Genomic DNA, 7710 nt, shown 5'->3' on the forward strand with positions numbered 1-7710 from the left:
ACTGATTCTAATTAGTATTCTAATATGTATTCTATTAATATTCTATCTCAGTGTATTTTAAGTGTTCAAAAATATCTTTTGAATTCAGTTGGACATATCACTGATAAATAATTAATTTTATTTGGTTTAAAAATATGTTTCGGCTGGCGGCAGTGGCTCACACCTGCATTCCCAGCACTTTGGGAGGCTGAGGCGGGTGGATCACCTGAGGTCAGGAGTTTGAGACCAGCCTGACCAACATGGTGAAACCCAGTCCCCACTTAAAAAAAAAAATACAAAAATTAGCCGGGCGTGGTGGTGCACACCTGTAATCCCAACTACTCTGGAGGCTGAGGCAGAAGAATCCCTTGAACTCGGGAGGCAGAGGTTGCAGTGAGTCGATTTTGCACCATTGCACTCCAGCCTGGGCAAAAATAGGGAAACTCCGTCTTAAAATATATAAATAAATAAATAAATGTTTCCAAGTGTCTGTTAATCCCATATATATTTATTTGAATAGGTATGGATAAATGTGTTTATTTTCACCATATACTATGTCATGAGAGGAAGCATTTGGATGGCATGAAAGACATATGTTTCTTTTATTCTTCAGCTTAAGACTTAGGAACCACCAGTTGTTTAGTGTTCCTCACAGGGTTTTTAGAATTTCAGTTCTAGTTATTTCTGTTACTACCTCATTTATATTCTGTTACCTTATGTCTAAACTTAACTTTTTAAATAGTATTTTAGAAGTAATATATCTCTCTCTTCATCATTCTATGATTACATGTAATGAGGTTCACTATACCTCATGTTCACAGATATGTCAAATGCACGTGAATACCAAATATTGGGGACTACTCATGCTATTTGACATACATTGCCATTGCTTAACATTAGGGTATGTCCAGTCTCATGTATTTTTAGTCATTAGATGGTAATATCTTACCAAGACATTGGAACGGCATAAAATTCAAAATAGTGAACTAAAAGACAAACATCCATTAGGATATTAACTTCTTATCACATATATGGTTTTCAGATATGTTCTCCCAGTCTGCAGGCTACCTTTCATTTTGTTGATTGTTTTCGTTGTTGTGCAGAAGGTGTTTATTAGTTTGACAGTACCATTTGTTTATTTTTGCCTTTGTTGCCTGAATTTTTGGTGTGATACACAAAACAACTATTGTCAAGGTCAATATCGATGTATTTTATTTCTATGTATTCTTCTAGGATTTTTATGGTTTCATATCTTAGGTTTAGGTCTTCAATCCATTTTGAGTTAACTTTTGTGTATAAGGTGAAACAAGGATCCAGTTTCATTCTTTTACATGTGACTATCTTGTTTTCCTGATACTGTTTGTTAGACAGAGTATCCTTCCTATGTGTGTCTTCATGGTGGTCTTGTTAAAAATTAGCTGTCTGTATATTTTTTAAATTTATTTCTGGGCTTTCTATTCTGTTCCATTGGGCCATATATGTGTTTTAATGCCAGTACCACACTATTTTGATGACTACAGCTTTGCAATACAATTTTACATCAGAAATTGTGATGCAATGAACTTTGTTTTTCTTTCTCAAGATTGTTTTGGCTATAGCAAATGTTTTGTGGTTCCATACAAATTTTAGAATTGGTTTGATTTTTAATTTTTGTAAAAAATGTCATTGGAATTTTGATATGGATTTCATTGAATTTGTACATTACTTTGCATAAAATGGACATATTAACAACATTAACTCTTTAAATTCACAACATAGGATATCTTTCTATTTGTTTGTGTATTCCTCAATTTATTTCAATGTTTTAAGTGTACATATCTTTTACTTTCTTGGTTAAATTTATTCTTGGGTATTTGATTTTGATGCTATTGTAAATTGAATTGTTTTCTTCATTTTTTTTTCATAAAACTTGATTGGCAAATATATGTGACTGATTTTATATGTTGACCCTGTGTTCTGTGACTTTATTGAATTAATTTATTGGTACTAGCAGTTTTGTCTGAAGTTGTTGAGGTTTTCTTAATAGAAGATTATGTCATCTGCAACAGAAATAAATTTAAGTTTTGTTCTTTTCAATTTGAATGTCTTTTTTTTTCTTGTCTGATTGCTCTTGCTAGTACTATGTTGGATGGAAGTGGTGAGACCAAATATTTGATAAGGGGTTAATATGTAAAAGACATAAGAAACTCATGCAGCTCACATCAGAAAAGAAACAATCCTATTACAAAATGGAAAAAGGAAGTGATTAGAATTTTTTTTTTCACAAAGAAGACATACAAATGACCAACAGATATATGAAATGTGTTTAATATCAATAATCATCAGGGAAATGCAAATCAAAATCACAATGCTATATCATCTTACACCTGTTAGATCAGATAATATTGTTGTTATTATTGTGATATAGTCTTGCTCTGCTGTCCAGGCTGAAGTGCAGTGATGCAATCTTGGCTTACTGCAAATTCTGCGTCCCAGTTTCAAGTGATCCTTCCACCTCAGACTTCTGAGTAGCTGGCATTACAGTTGCACACCACCACGCCTGGCTAATTTTTGAATTTTTTGTAGAGATGGTGTGATAGTTAATATTGAGTGTCAGTCAACTTGATTGTATTGAAGAGTGCAAAGTATTGTTTCTGGGTGTGTGTGTGAAAGTGTTGGCAAAGGAGATTAATATTTGAGTCAGTGGATTGGGAAAGGCAGACCCACCCTTAATCTGGGTGGGCATCATCCAATCAGCTGCCAGTGTGCTTAGAATAAAAGCAGGCAGAGCAACTTGCTGAGCCTTCTGTTCTCCATCTTTCTTCTATGCTGGATGCTTTCTGTCCTTGAACACTGGACTCCAAGTTCGTTAGCTATTTTTATTTTGGGCCTACACCAGTGGTTTGCCAGGGACTCTCAGATGTTCAAACACAGGTTGAAGGCTGAACAGCTAGCTTCCCTACTTTTGAGATTTTGGGACTTGGACTGGCTTCTTTGCTCCTCAGCTTCCAGACGGTCTATTGTGGAACTTCATCTTGTGCTTGTAAGTCAAATCTCCTAATAAACTACCCTTCATGTATTTATCTATACTATTAGTTCTGTCCCTTTAGAGAACCCTGACTAATACAGATGGGGTGTCACCTTGCTGCACAGTCTGGTCTTAAACTCCTGGGTTCAAGTGAGCCTCCCAAAGTGCTGGGATTATAGGTATGAGCCACAGCGCCTGGCCTAGGTCAGCTATTATGAAAAAGATAAGAAATAACAAGTTCTGGTAAGGATGTGGAGGAAAGGGAATCCTGGCACACTATTGGTGGGAATAAAATTGGTACAGCCATTATGAAAAGCAGTATGAAAATTCCTCAAAAAATTAAAAATAGAACCATCATATGACCCAGAAATCTATTTTCTCAGTGTATACCCAAAGAAAATTAAATTAGCACCTCATAGAAGTAACTGCATTCCCATGTTCATTGCAGTGTTATTCAAAATAGTCAACATATGAAAACAACTTAAGTGTTCATTGATGAATTTATGGATAAAAAATTGTAACATATATATAAAAGTGAAATATTATTCAGTCTTAATAGAGAATAAAATACTTTCCTTGTGACAATGTGGAATAATATTGTATACAGGAAGTGTGATGTGAGTGTGGATTTTGGAAGCTCTTACCCAAGCACGCGCGCACGCACACACACACACACACACACAAGCACCTATGGAGGTGATAAATATGCTAATTTGCTTGAGAGCAGTGATTTCTTTACTATGTATGTGTATAACCAAACATCATGTGGTATACCTTAAATACAAACAGTAAAAATACATTTTTAAAAGGGATAAAAATCCATTAGGGCTTCCCCATGCTTTAATTGGTCCCCAATGTTGAAGTATTTTAATCTTTAGCCATTAATCATGTAAGTCTACAACTTTTATTAGCTACATTCCTGCTATCAGTTTAAATATATTTTTCAGCAAAAATAGAAACCAACACCAAAAGCAAAGCAGATTCTATCCATACATATTATAGAGGAACTTTTTGGATATAGGCTTTTGATGACTATTCACTAAACCCCGTTTAAATGAACAATTTTGCAAGATGACAATAGAGACGTTAAATATAATTAATCTTTCAGGTTATGCTGAATGTTTCACTTGAAAAGGAGAAAAATAATTGATGTGGGAATAGGTAGCAAACTATACTGGAAAACATGATCAAAGATTATGAAAATAGAGTTTATTCTCTGGCATGCTGCTTTCAGTTATATTCATTGAATTGTCCATTAGTTTATATTCTAGGACATAATTTTTATTTGCAATTTTTCATTAGACATTTTCTGCACCCATGTTGTTATATTTCAAAGACAGTATTTGTTGTTGCTGCCATTATGAGTATCATAGAATGAAACCTTATTACTTTGAAATGCAAAACATAGGAAATAGGAGACTTTGAATCAATCACTTCAGGACTATGTAAATATATTGTTAAAATATTAAAATATATTTATTTAAGAGTTAAAGCAGGTGTTTCAAATTCCACTGTTTATTTTGACAAGTTTAATAAAGCTTTACTGAATAAAATTTATTTTTCTATTTATTCTAAAATCTTCCTTCTTCAAAAGTTTGTCTGTATATTTTATTCTTTCTCTTTGTCACTTGACTAATAAACCTTAACTTTACTGTGGGTCTTTGAAATAAGTCTAGCAACCATTATTTTTACTAGTATCCTATTTGTTGTATGCAGCAATGATTGTTATTGTATTAGAGAAAACATATTTTACTGTTTCTTTAAAGATTCAGTTTCTGAAACTAAAGAAAGTTATAAAAGTATGTGACTTTCTATTAGTTTACATACTTTAGTGTGTTTTATGCAATTATACTAATACAAATAATGCAAAAAGAACAATTTTCTACAACTGCAAATAATCTACATACCTATCTTTCTTATTTTTTCTTTCTTTTCTTTTTTTTCTTATTTCTTCTAGCAAAGTGTTTTTGTAGTCAAACTTACTATAGGTAGGTCTATTTTCTTACATGAATTTTCTTAAAATTAGCATAAAGCCAAAGAAAACAACAACATGAAAGCTTGTGTGGCTATGCAGGAAATGCAAAAATTTTCTGCCAACACTGTATACTTTTATTACAAAGGTAGAATTTTTTCCCCAATCCAGGCAACTACAAAATATTTAGATACAGATTTTCATAAATTGACAAGATTTCATCTGATAGCTGCTGTCTAATTATTATATTTTTCCTCATTAAGAATATTGAATTTTAAATTTCTTTCTCAAGTGTTAGGAAAAATATTGACTCCAGTTTTGCAAAAAGTTTGTACAGTTTTTTTAGATTACACCTTCAGAACAGATTAAGCAATATATAATATACTTATGTCCTAGATTAACACAAATAAAATAATTTTGAACCTGGATTCTAAGTTTATAAGATATTCAACAACATTGATATTTCAAAAAGTGTCAACTGAGCTGTAAGCTTTAGTTTCAGACAAATAAAAAATCCAGGGGACCCAGGATTCATTTAAAATCCTGGCTAAATGTCCACATCAGAAAGCTAGAAAGATCTCAAATCAACACCCTAACATCACAATTAAAAGAGCTAGAGAACCAAGAACAAACAAATCGAAAAGCTAGCAGAGGACAAGAAATAACTAAGATTAGTGCAGAACTGAAGGACAAAAGAAAACCTTCCAAAATATCAATGAATCCAGGAGCCGTTTTTTTGTTGTTTTTTTTTTTTTTTTAATTAACAAAATAGATAGACTGCAAGCTAGACTAATAAAGAAGAAAAAGAGAAGAATCAAAAAGACACAATACAAAAATCTTAAAGGGGATATTATGAATTACCCCACAGAAATACAAACTGCTGTCAGAGAATATTATAAACACCTCTACTCAAATACACTAGAAAATCTAGAAGAAATGGATAAATTTCTGGACACATACACCCTCCCAAGACTAAATCAGAAAGAAGTCGAATCTATGAATAGACCAATAACAAGTTATGAAATCAAGGAAGTAATTAATGGCCTACCAACCAAGAAAAGCCCAGGACCAGAGGGATTCACGGCCGAATTCTACCAGAGGTACAAAGAGGAGCTGGTACCATTCCTTCTGAAATGATTCCAAACAATTTAAAAGGAGAGACTCCTTCCTAACTCATTTTATGAGACCAAAATCATCCTGATACCAAAACCTGTAAGAGACACAACAAAAAAAGAAAACTTCAGGCCAATATCCTTGATGAACATTGATGCGAAAATCCTGAATAAAATACTGGCAAAATGAATCCAGCAGCACATCAACAAGCTTATCCATCATGATCAAGTTGGCTTCATCCCAGGAATGCAAGACTGGTTCAACATACACATATCAATAAATATAACTCATCACATAAACAGAATCAATGAAAAAAACCACATGATTATTTCAATAGATGCAAAAACCCCTTCAATAAAATTCAACGTGCTTTCATGTTAAAATCTCTCAATAAACTAGGCATAGATGAAACATATCTCAAAATAATAAAAACTATTTATGACAAACACACAGCAAATATCATACTGAATGGGTAAAAACTGGAAGGATTCCCTTGGAAAACGGGCACAAGACAAGAATGCCTTATCTTATTGCCCCTATTTAACATAGTATTGGAAGCTCTGGCCAGGGCAATCAGGCAACAGAAAGAAATAAAGGTATTCAAATAGGAAGAGAGGAAGTCCAATTCTCTCTGTTTGCAGATGACATTATTCTATATTTAGAAAACCCCATTGTCTCAGCCTCAAAACTCCTCAAGCTGATAAGCAACTTCAGCAAAGTCTCAGGATACAAAATCAATTTGCAAAAATCACAAGCATTCCTATACACCAACAACAGACAAGCAGGGAGCCAAGTCATAAATGAACTCCCATTCACCGTAGCTACCAAGAGAATAAAATACCTAGGAATACAGCTAACAAGGAATGTGAAGGGCCTCTTCAAGGAGAACTACCAACCACTGCTCAGGAATATAAGAGAGGACAGGCCGGGCACAGTGGCTCACGCCTGTAATCCCAGCACTTTGGGAGTCCACGGCAGGTGGATCATGAGGTCAAGAGATTGAGACCATCCTGGCCAACATAATGAAACCCCTTCTCTACTAAAAAAAAAAAATACGAAAATTGGCCAGATGCAGTGGCTCACACTTGTAATCCCAGCACTTTGGGAGGCTGAAGCGGGTGGATCATGAGGTCAGAAGTTTGAGACCAGCCTGGCCAAGATGGTGAAACCCCATCTTTACTAAAAATACAAAAATAAGCCAGGCATGGTGGTGAGTGCCTGTAATCCCAACTACTCAGGAGGCTGAGGCAGGAGAATTGCTTGAACCCAGGAGGTGGAGGTTGCAGTGAGCTGAGATCGTGCCACTGAACTCCAGCCTGGGCAACAAGAGTGAGACTCCATCTTTAAAAAAAAAAAAAAAATCAGCTGGGCGTGGTGGTGCACAGCTGTAGTCCCAGCTACTCGGGAGGCTGAGGCTGAAGAATCGCTTGGAACCTGGGAGTAGAGGTTGCAGTGAGCCAAGATCAGCCACCACACTCCAGCCTGGTGACAGAGTGAGACTTTGTCAAGAAAGAAAGAAATGAAGAGAGAGAGAGAGAGAGAAAGAGAAGGGAGGGGAGGGAGGGAGGGAGGGAGGGAGGGAGGGAAGGAAGGAAGGAAGGAAGGAAGGAAGGAAGGAAGGAAGGAAGGAAGGAAGGAA

Source organism: Papio anubis, chromosome 12, assembly GCF_008728515.1.
Source record: "Papio anubis isolate 15944 chromosome 12, Panubis1.0, whole genome shotgun sequence".
NCBI classification, from domain to species: Eukaryota; Metazoa; Chordata; class Mammalia; order Primates; family Cercopithecidae; genus Papio; species Papio anubis.